Raw genomic sequence first — 11,912 nt, forward strand, 5'->3', positions numbered from 1 at the left:
GGGATCTTCCGTGGAATGACGAATCTACACGAACCGTTGCCCTTGGGGGCTGCGGGCTGAAGGACGAGACTGAGATGTTGCGGTCCTCCGGAGGACCAGACTACACAGGTTCGTGCAGGCTTCCGGGGAAAATTTTTACGTTCCGGTCCTTTTCGAATCCCGCCACAGGCTTGGAAACTGACCCTAGAGTCCCGATGTTCCGAAAACTCAAGCCCCTTGGGAACCGATGTGCTGAGGCAAATGGTGTCCGCGGCGAGTAACCGGAAGTGCACCCCGTTCTGGTCCATTATTGGGCCCACGCACAGCATAGTCTTCTGGGTAATGTAGTATTTTTCATTTTTCCCACTTGTCTTACCAAACGGGGAGCACATCTAGTGTAAAGGGCACACCTAGTGTGAAAGGCGCTCAAAGGTCCCAGTTTCTCTCAAATGCGGGGACATCTAGAGGACGGAATTTGTGGGGGAGGACCTAGGAACAGGGGTAAGACTGCTGTTGTTCATCCGGAGAAATTTGGGAAGCAAAAAGATTTGCCCATCTTAGGGTTCGTGCAACTTTGTGTGGATCCTGTTGCTCAGCTGTTCTTTTGGTTTGTCTTTTTCAGATACTTTCTACCAAGATCATTTTCTGAGCTGGCGACAGAAAATGAAGCCTAACATTCTTCGTGGGGAATTCAACTTATTTATTCCATCATCCATCCTTACTACCCTAGATGTTTCGTGGCACAAAACAGCCTCCACAGAGGCTCGGACTTCTGGGTCACTAGATCATTGGATTTGCTGTCTCCTAGTGTGTGATGGCTGCAAGGTTTAGGGGTCTCAGAGTCAATTTGACACGTTTCTAAGATAGAATAATAACAGTGTCATATATGCAGTTCAGTACTGGAAATGAACGTAAGCTAGAGCATGTAAATTTGAGAATTGTGAGCCCTATGCGATTGCTCACACTTAGAGTCCCAGCGTTCAAGATGGTGATGCAGAAAAATTGCCATAAACTCCATGCCAGCATGGACTACATTGTGAGTTTCAGGCCAGACTGGGCTGAAAAGCTCTCTCTCCCATCTATCTGCTCTTTCCTTTCTGAGATATATAAACTCCATACCTTCAACTTCCAGCCAGGTATAGCCATACTTGCCTGTGATTTTGTTGGATCCTAGAGTCCAAACACCGAGGAGGAGTCACCCCCAGAGACTACCTCTCATACCACAGCTGGTGTAAAAGCATGAGGATTTTATTAATTCTGCCATGACAGGGTCTTTCAGCATTAGAGGCCAGAAAGACCCCAAATAGCTGGTACAGGCTACTTTTAAAGGAAAAAGCCACAGAAGCGGGGTGGGAGGGGTGTCTGGGAGTTGTTCTTTGACTATTATGATTGACTTTTTCAAAAGGGCTATTACCAATAATTGGCTGGAGAGTGGTTGCCAGATCAGATGAGGTAAGGGGTCACTTTGACCCCGTTTCCCAGGGACTGAGTCAAAACATACGTGTGTGGGTAGTTGTTCAGGAACTGAGTCAACATCTTATCTTATCTTGCCCCAATTTCTGAACAACATTCACAAAGACTCAGGGAAATGGAAAGTTCCAACATTTCAGTAGCTGTTAGGCCTTTAGTTCCCAGGGAGGAAGGGGAGAGCATTACTGCTGAGACTGAGAGGGCTTAGAATTATCAGAAATGGCTTCAGAGTTCTGCAATTTCAGCACTTGAGAAGGAGCGATAGGAGGATCAGCAGTTTGAAGTCATACTCAGCCCTATACTCAGGCTAGGCTGGACTACCTGAGAACTTGTCTTAAAAAGATTAAAACGAAGAACAGAAAAATCTATTATGAAATAACTTCCTTTAGGTTCTGCGGATGAACAGGATTGTCCAGTTTGGGCACCTGGTTTAAGTCACTTCACATAGTGGCCTTTGATTGCCTCCATGTTCTGTTGCAGTTCACAAGATTTAATTATTTTATATGGCTGGATAGTATCCCATTATATATGTGTACCGCATTTTATTTATTCATGAACATATAGGTTAATTCAATTTCTTGACTATTCTGAACAGTGCTGTAACAAACCCTGGAAAACAGATATCTCTTCACCCTCTTGATTTTATTTTCTGAGGTGTTTTTGTTGGTAGTGGTGTGTTTTTTGTTTTGTTTTGCTTTTTGTTTTTGTTTGTTTGGTTGGTTTTTGATTTTTTTTTTTTTGAGACAGGGTTTCTCTGTGTAACAGGCCTGCCTGTCCTGGAACTCCCTGTGTAGACCAAGCTAGCCTTGAATTCACAAAGATCCACCTGCCTCCTGGGTGCTGGGATTAAAGGCCTAGCATGTGGCTTTGTTTGTTTTATTTATTAGCATCAGAGTCTTGCTGCATAGTTCAGGTTGGCCTAAAACACTTTATTCTCCTGCCTCTCATCTTCACTGCTTGGGTTTCAGAAATGCAACACTCAGCCTAGTTCTGATCTTCTTTCCTATGGATGTCTAACTAGAAGTGGAAATACTGGATTTTACTTTTAGTTCTTTTGAGACAGGATCTCACACTGTGGCCCACCTTGGACTTTCAAATTCCCTATGTAGAGTAGGCTGACCTGGAACTCACTGTCAGCCTCCCCACTGTTGAGATTATAGATTTAAAACATCATTTCTTGTACATCTGTACTTAGTTACTTTTCCTTTCTGTTTATGCTTTTTTGGATCTTTTACATATATACATTTATTATGCACATATTGTTAGGTATTTTCTTAGGACGTAAATAATTCCAATCAGACCAAATTAAACCTGAATAAAATACGCCCATGTTTAATAGATGGCTTTACTCCCTGGTGGCCCTGGGAGAACATGGAGAGGGAAAGACTGGGAGAACATGGAGAGGGGAAGACTATGCGAAACTCGGAGACCTTGTGAAACCTGAAGAACAAGTGTTCATTCTCTGGAGGGCAGTTTAAATAGCTTGTGGGAGTGGTCCCGACCTTCCCTGGGGAGGAGTTACCATTTGGTGGGCTTTCTCAGAGGTGGAGTTTGGACTGAGGCAACTCCTAGGGGAAAGAGTTTATGCCAGGAGCTTGGGTGAAGAGACACAGAGACCTCCCTGCCTCTGCCTCCCGAGTGCTGGGATTAAAGGCATGTGCCACCACCATCTGGTTAAAATATTATTTTCTTTTTTTCTTTTTTTTCTTCTTTCTTTCTATTGTGTGTGCCTGGGAATATGGATAAATGTGTGGTAGGTGTGTGCATGCCAAGGCCCAAATCTAGCAGGTAGTGGACAACCTGGAGGATTTGGTTCTCTCCTACTGTGTGGGTACTCAGGATCAAACTCAGAGCTTCAGCCTGGCCCTGGGTCCCTCTGCCTGCTGAACTATCCCACAAGGCCCTAAGTTCATATATACGGGCTGTTCTACAGTCAAGGGTGCTGGTTTGGAAGGTTGTAGAACTTAATCATCATGGTCTGGCTAGTGAGGAGAAAAGTGCTTCCTACAGGGAGCAAGTCCAGAGCTCTAGTGTGGGGACTATGGCACATTCCAAAGACGTGCTGGTCTTGCGGGCCTTTTTCTTTTTCAGTTCCAAGCACATCTTCCTCCCCAGGGTTGTCAGGCTTCTTGGCTTGAAAAGAATAAGAAATGAATGATTCCAAGGTGAGATTTTCCCCCCATACAGGATCTTGAATCTATTGTCTGGCAAATAGCTTTTTACTACAGAGTTGTATCACCAGCCCCAACTTGAAATCAGGATGCTGAAGAGATGGTTCAGAAGTTAGGAGCACTTGTTGCTCTTGCAGAGGACTTGGGTTCAGTTCTCAGCACCTGAATTGTGGTTCACAACTATCTATAACTCTGGTTTTAAGGAATTTGCTCTCCGATTCTGATTTCTGCAAGCACTAGGCAAGCACATGATGCACATACACACACACACACACACACACACACACACACACACGCTCACGCGCACACACACACACACACACAGATAAGCATTCATACACACAAAATAAGTCTAAACAATAACTAAAACCTTGGAAATCAGCTGGGGGTGTTGATGTACACTTGTAATTCCAGCGTCAGTGGGTAGATGCAGGAAAATCGACAGCAAAGCCTATCCTTGACTCTGTAGTAAGTTCATTTCCACTCTGGGCTACGTGAGACCCTGTCTCAAACAAAACAACAGCAAAAATAGAAGCCAACAAGATGGCTCAGTCGGAAGATGGTTCAGTGGATAAAGTTATTGCTGCCTGGCCTGTTGGCCTGAGTTCCATCCCTGGAAGTCACGTGGTGTGACAAGAGAACCAAATCCTGAAGGTTGTCCTCTGAACTACACACACACACACACACACACACACACACACACACACACACACACAATAAATGAACAAAATGTAAAAATAGCTTCCACAAATCTGAAATCCCTCAGAAAGACCATGTCAGTCATGATTCTGCTCGTTCACGGTCTCTGCTATTGAGTTCCCATGTTTCCTTCCTTGCCTTTATTGAAAGACATCAGAGACTCTGATTTCTCTCTTTCTCTTGTGGGGGTGAGGAGGAATCAAACCCAGGGTGGCACAAGCTAGGCAGGCCTCCTGCTACTGAGCTGCAGATCTCCATGTCCTTCTGTATTTTTCGATTTGAGACAAAGTCTTGCTGAATGACACAGTCTGGCCTTGAATTTACTCTCTAGCTCAGTAAGGCCTTGAACTCTTAATCTTCCCTGCTCAGACTCGTGGGTAGCTGAGGTTACAGACCTGTGCCTCAGCCAATTTCCCTTTCCTTGTTAAAGTAAAAACATTTCACTGGGTGGTAGTGGCGCATGCCTTTGATCTCAGTTCTCATGCAGGCAGAGATAGGCCAGCCTGGTCTACAAAGTGAGTTTCAGGACAACCAAGGATACACAGAGAAACTCTGTCTCAAAAAACAAAGCAAAACAAAACAGAGACAGACAGACAGACAAAAAAAGAAAACATTTGTAGTAAAGCTGAATATCTTTAAATTAAAATGTTATTTTTTTATTTTTGAGTCCTGAAACTCACTCTGTAGACCATGCTGGCCTCAAACTTGGGGATCTGCCTACCTCTGCCTCTGCCTTAATCTGCTAGGATTAAAGATGTGAACCACCATGTCCAGCTAAGGTGAACATCTTTTGACCACTGCCTTCACCCACCTTGTCTAAAGTTCATCTTCAGATGTATCACTGAAATATAAAATTACTGAACTCTTTTGACACGTTTCAGTAAGATGGTTGCATGAAAGAGCATAGGGTTTTGATCTGACTGCAAAATATTTAAAGGTTCAGTTTGTTTTGTTCCAGAGTACAGTACTCAGTGACTCTGCTCACAAGACAGTGGAAAACAGTTTTTATATTCCTAGTCCTCAGAAGCCATTGGAAGCTTTTTATTACCTGTTTTGTTTCGTTTGTTTATTTTTGGTTTTGTTTGGTTTGGTTTTGTTTGGTTTGGTTTCTTGAGACAGGGTCTTGCTGTGTAGTCCTGGCTGGCCTGAAACTCACAACGTAGACAGCTTGTCTGGCCTTGAACTCACAGAGATCCAACTGCTTCTGCCTCCTGAGTGTTGGGATCAAAGGTGTGCAGCACAGGCCCAGCCTTGTTATTATGTTGAGACAGGGTCTCACACTGGACCAGAACTTAATGTCTAGCTCTTTTTGGCTTCTGACTCACAGCCATCCTCCCTCCTCAGGCTTTGGAACACTGAGTTTCTAGACAGGCATTAGTCACCACGCCTGCCTGCAGTGACGGGATTTACTGGTACAGGGGACAGTGACCTTTGAGGACATCACTGTGGACTTCACTCCAGAGGAGTGGCAGGGGCTGAACCCTGAGCAGAGAAGCTTGTATAAGGATTCGATGTTGGAGAACTACAGCAACCTCTGTGGGCGAGGAGGGAGTGCCGGCCTGAAGTCTGAACTATACAAGCACCTGCTCGAGGTTGAGCGTATTTGCTTGTGGGCCGCTTTTCACTTTTGGGATATCCTATGTGAGCCAGGATTAGGATGAACCAGGAGAGGAGTTTTATGGTTGTTTTATTATTTTTCCCCTATTTTCTTGCCTGTGTGGGTGTGTCCATCCATCCGTCTGTCTGTTCATCCATCTGTTTGATGTGTATATCTATGTGTGATGTGGGGGTAAGCATGCCAGCTGGAAGTCACAGGACAAGCTTGGAGATTGAGTCTCATTTTACCCCTCAACCGACCTTATTTGAGACAGGATTTCTAATTCACTCCTGAATACACCCGACTAGCTGGTCCATGGACCTTCAGGAAGTCTCCCGTCTCTGTTTTGCTGGCATTATGGACGTGTTCCTGCCATGTCAGTTTCTCCCTGAGTTCTTCAGGTCCGCACTCAGGTGCTAACACTCGCACAGGCAGTGCTTCACCACCTGAGCCATTGCCACACCTGTTCCTTATTGTTCTTGTTTAAAGATCATTTTTCTAAATTTAGTGTGTATATGTGCGAGCATGTGCCATGTGTATTCAGGTGGCTGGGGAGCCATAAGAGGCCATCAGATCCCCTGGATTTGGGGTTGTAGGCTATTTTTAGCCACTGGAAATGGGTGCTTGGATCCTGACTGGGTCCTCTGGAAGAGCAGCAAGTGTTCTTAACTGCTGAGCCACCTTCCCAGTCCAGTTTTCTTTCATTTTTAATACTGAGTATCTGTGTGTGAACATATTCAGGAGAGTCTCAAGAGGGCATCTCTCCGATCCCTGTCACAATCTCTTGACTAGTACAGCTGGCAGTTGGTCCCTGGGTGCCCATTGGCATGGTGGCATGGAGCTCGTCAGCCACTTCCTCACTAAGGCTAGACTAAGTCCAATTACCTGAGACCAGAATGGCCCCACTGGTGATGTCTGACATCTTCATCTCAAACCACAAGAGTGCAAACTTTCTCAGAGAACATTACTCTTTAATCCATTTAAGAAAATGGCCAGAATATTGAAAAGCTGGTTGGGATGTCTGTAAATGTGGAGAAGGGTCTCAAATAGGAGCTGTATCAACACTCAAGAAAACATTCACTAAGCAAAAAGATACTTCACCTGAAAAGATGTTTCTCTCAAGCAATGACAATGTTTCTTCAAGAATCAGGCTCCCAGAATTCCATCTACTTGGAAGGCATTTGAGACATCATTTTGATAGGAAGCCTTGCATAAAAAACAATTCTCAGGAATCTAGAAAATCAGGTGACCCTAATTTATGCAAATCTATGAAAAGCAGTTTGAGTGTAATACCTGTGGCAGTTTACTAAATTCAAAGCCATGACTTCAGAGGCATCTGAGGATCCACAGCAAAAAGAAATCCTTTCAATGTAATAAATTGAATGAAGAACATTCAAAATGCTGTGGAACCTAAATAAACATCAGAAAATTCATGCAGAGAGAAAAGTCTATAAGTGTGGTGAGTGTGGAAAAGCCTACAGGCAGAAGACCAATCTCGGTCACCATCAGAAAGGTCACACCAAAGAGAAGCACAATAGAGTACAAACTTGGGGGAGAGCTTTCTCCTGGGAGTCAACTGACAGTCGTCACCAGGAAATCCACAAGGACAAGAAAGCCTATGAGTGCGATGCACATGGCAAGTCCTTCAAACAGAACTCAGCCTTTAGCCAGCATGAGAACACTCACAGGAGCAGAAGCCTTACAGATGTAAGGACTGTGAAATCTTTCAATTGCACGTCTGCTCTTGTGGACACCAGAGAACACACACGGGATAGAAACCCTGCAAACGCGGGCTGTGTGAAAAGACTGTTGCCCAGGAAGCAAATGTCATTGATCATGAGAAGATCCATGCTGGGGTGAGGGCTTACGAATGTCCTCTCTGTGACAGGGCTTTTGTCCAGTAGGAAAACCTTATTCAACATAAAAAAATCCACACCGAAGAAAAGTCTTATGAATGTACTAGATGTGGGAAACCCTTCTCTCTGAAGTCAAACCTGTGAGTTCACCAGAAATTTCACAGTAGAGAAGGAGTTCATGCATGTAATGAATGTGGGAAATCCTTCAGCCGCAAAGAACACCTTGATTTTCATAAAAAGCTCCACACTGGGCAAAAACCTTATAAACACTCTGAGTGTGGAAAAGCCTTTGCTGACAAGTCAGATCTTGACGGACACCAGAAAAGAATTTACAGTAGATAGAGACTTTGAGCACTTCAAAATTATGAGAAACTTCATTTATAGGATGGCTTGGAACAGTCACCCCAAAACTTGACTGCAAAATAAACTAAAATTTTGAGTCTATCACAGAGAACATGAAATACTTTTTTGACTATTCTTTGAGGATCAGTTCAGCTCAATCATCCACAGATACGTGTTTAGTCTTTTTAAAATGTGTGTGTATGTGTGTATGTATGTCATAACCATATAGATGCCTGGGGGAGCCAAATGATGACTTCACGTCCTGTGGAGTTACTGGTGGTTGTGAGCTTTCTCATTTGGGTGCAGGGAACCAACTTCATTCCTCTGGAAGAGCATCAGATGTTCCTGAATGCTGAGTCATCTGTCCATCCACCTGTTTCACTTTTTAAATTATATATATATATATATATGTAGATAGATATAGATATAGATATTGTAGATAGATAGATAGATAGATAGATAGATAGATAGATAGATACATACATACATACATACATACATACACAATATATGGTTGGGACAGCCACGTAAGTTCTGAAAATTGAACCTAAGTCCTCTGGAAGAGCAGACAATGCAATGAGCTCTTGTACCATCTCTGCAGCCCCCATTTTACTGTTTATGAGAGGAAATCTTGTCATATTGCCCAGACTGAGCTGCAACTTCTAGATTCAGGTGATCCTTTTGCCTCAGCCTGGAAGTAGCTGGGGCTTCAGGTACATGATATCATGTCTGCCACTCAGCAAATATTTATTAAGTGCCTTTTAGCTAATATGACTGAAGAGATCCCAATAAACCATACATTTCATGGAGATTTTCTTATTTTTTCTTGGAATTTTATTGTAGTGAATAATAACCAGTGGTAGACATTTCTTTGACAGTTCACATCAGAAAATGAAATGTTATGAATCTGTGCAAAGTTAATAATATATTTTGTTTGGAACTTTTTGTTGCTGTTTTTCTTAATTAAAAAACTTGGAATTCCAAAAGACATGCAAATAACTCTGTGTGTGTGTGTGTGTGTGTGTGTGTGTGTGTGTGTGTGTACATGTGCTGGGAAGGTAACTCAGGGCCTTGCATGTGGGATTCACATACTCTAACTCCAAGCTACATCCTCAACCCAACACATGAGAAATCTGAAAAGTTGTAAAATGAAGCTAGAATTGACCACAGGTGCCTATAACGTCAGAACTTGAGAGTAGGAGACGAGGGACCCAGGGTTCAAGGATAGCCTACAGGTGATGAGATAGGTAAAGGCACTTGCTTCTGATGCCAGCAACTTGAGTTTGATCTCCAGGACCCACATGGTAGAAGGACAGTAAGGACTCAAACAAAGTGTCCTCTAACCTCCTCCTATGAATTGTGGTACATGCACTAATTTAAAGAGGTGTAGGGTGTTAAACAGATGCTTAGGTGTTGAAGAGCATTTGCCTTCTTCCAGAGGACCTGAGATTGATTCCCATCACCCATGTTGAATAGCTCACACCTGCCTGAATCCCATCTTGAAGGGATCTGATGTTCTTTTCTGGCCTTAAATGTGTCCATCCACATGCAGAATGCACAGAGACACTGACACGAAGGGATAGAAATCCTCCTTCTAATGGTTGGGAATGAAGAGGAACGGGAGGCATGTTTTCCTGACTGTAAGTCTCTGACCCTCCACACCTCACTGGATTTTTTCAAGAGAGAAGAATTTATCTCACCTGGTGGCTTGAAGGAAAAGCAATCTTTAATAGTAACTCCAACTAACTGGAGTTTCCTGTGGATTTTTTTTTGTTTTTTTGTTTGTTTGGTTGTTTTCTATCTTGAAAGATTTGTTCACCCTAGATGCTTCCGATGTTGTTTTTGTATACCAAGTCTCCTATGACTGCACCTACCTGGCAAAGTCAAAGGCACACACTCAGGAAGGTAAGGGAGCCAGCAGATAACATCTAGACTTAGTCTTATGTAGTGGGAGAGATGAAGGTCTCACACTAACCCAGGTTAGCCTAGAACCTGTCTCCTGACAGCTGGGATTATAGGCATGAACTACAACACCTGGCTAAGCCGTTCTGAAAGCCAAGCTTAGCAGATGGTTAAAATGGGTGTTTAGTAGACTGGGTGTGAGTAAAGTTCTCACCACCCAAATATGACGCTCTGAGTTATAATCCCATACACGTAACTGCACCCATATAGAAAGCTGGGTGCAGTGGTGTGTACCTGTGATTCCTGAGCTGAGAATGGGGAGACAAGAGGAACCAGGAGTTTTCTTGTCAAGGAGTCTGTCTGATTCAATGAGCTCTAAGTTCAGTGAGAGACCTTATCTCTAAATGGTTACAGTTGGGAGAGAGAGGAGAAGCTACCCAACATCAACCCACCATCACTACACACATACATCACATACACATGTTCACACATATGACCATGCCCATGTAATAAACTGACTGCCCAAGAATTCTTGGAAACTGAAGGTCAAGTCCATTACAAGGGCAGTAGTTGGTTCTAAGTTCATTAAAATCATGGCTAATTAAAATCATGGTTAATTTATGTGAGCTATATCATGTAGATTCACTTTGCTTGTATATACATACATATGAACTAGTATGTCATAATTTTTTGAGACAGGGTTTCTTTGTATAGCCCTTGCTGTCCTGAAACTTGCTGTGTGGAGCAGGGTGGCCTAGAACTCAGAGATCAACCTACCCCTTCTTCCCTAGTTCTGGGATTAGAAATGTAAACTGCCACACCCAGTCCTTTGCGCTCTTTCTCTCTCTCTCTCTCTCTCTCTCTCTCTCTCTCTCTCTCTCTCTCTCTCTCTTTACATTTTTATTTATTTGGGGTGGTGGTATGTGGAGGTGAGAGAGAGGATGACTTGTGGGGGTCAGCCCTGACCTTTCTCCATATTCATCTCTGGGATCAACCCAGATCCTTGGCAGCAGCAGTCCTTTACCTACTGAACCACCAGATATCCTGATGTAGAATATTGATGTAAGATGTATTACATTCATTTATGCTGTGGAATATTGGTTTAATGAGGCAAAGATGTGCTGCATTCTTTTATGATGCATTTGTTTAACTCTGCAAAGCTGTGTTACTTTGCCTGTCTAAAACACCTGATTGTTCTAATAAAGAGCTGAACAGCCAATAGCTAGGCAGGAGAAAGAATAGGTGGGGCTGACAGGCAGAGAGAATAAATAGAAGAAGAAAGGGGAGTGAGAAAAGGCGGGGAGCAGAATGCCAGGGCCGGTGCCCCTTCCTTACAGCCAGACACGGAATAAGAAGGAAAGGAAAGATACACAGCAATGGAGAATGGCGAGAACCCAGAGGCAAAAGGTAGGAGGGATTATTTAAGTTAAGAAAAGCTGGCTAGAAATAAGCCAAGCTAAGGTTGGGCATTCATAGGAAAGAATGAGTCTCTATGTGTTTATTTAGGAGCTGGATGGCAGGTCCCCAAAGAGTAAAGGCTAAAGAAAACAAAAACCTCGACGCTAACTTGACCTGATTTTTTGAGACAGACTATGCAACCCTGACTGGCCTCTCAAAGTCATTATAAAACCTTGACATCCTGATCCTTCTGCCCACATCTCCTAAATGCAGTGATTATTGGTTCATGTGACCACACCTGGCTTGTATGGAGGTGAAGGTGAACCCAGGGCTTCTTGTTAGTTAAGCACTCAACCAATGGAACTATTTCGTCAGTTCCTTGACACTTAAAAAAAAAGTTTTTGAAGGGGCTGGAGAGGTGGCTCAGCTCAGCGCTTAAGACCACTTGCTTGCTCTTCCAGAGGTCCTGAGTTCCGTTCAAAGAATCCACATGGTGGC

At 43.5% G+C, this 11,912-nt stretch overlaps 1 long non-coding RNA gene across 1 annotated transcript; it reads left to right on the forward strand.

The window, feature by feature from the left end:
* Window positions 1–178: 178 nt before the first annotated feature.
* Window positions 179–3,131, forward strand: LOC146895950 (uncharacterized). The gene is made up of 2 exons (XR_015001682.2): window positions 179–318; window positions 602–3,131. It is a non-coding gene; the product is annotated as an uncharacterized LOC146895950 (long non-coding RNA).
* The last annotated feature ends 8,781 nt before the right edge of the window (window positions 3,132–11,912 follow it).

The sequence above is a fragment of the Myodes glareolus genome, chromosome 1 (assembly GCF_982192425.1).
Source record: "Myodes glareolus chromosome 1, mMyoGla1.1, whole genome shotgun sequence".
In the NCBI taxonomy this organism is placed as follows: domain Eukaryota; kingdom Metazoa; phylum Chordata; class Mammalia; order Rodentia; family Cricetidae; genus Myodes; species Myodes glareolus.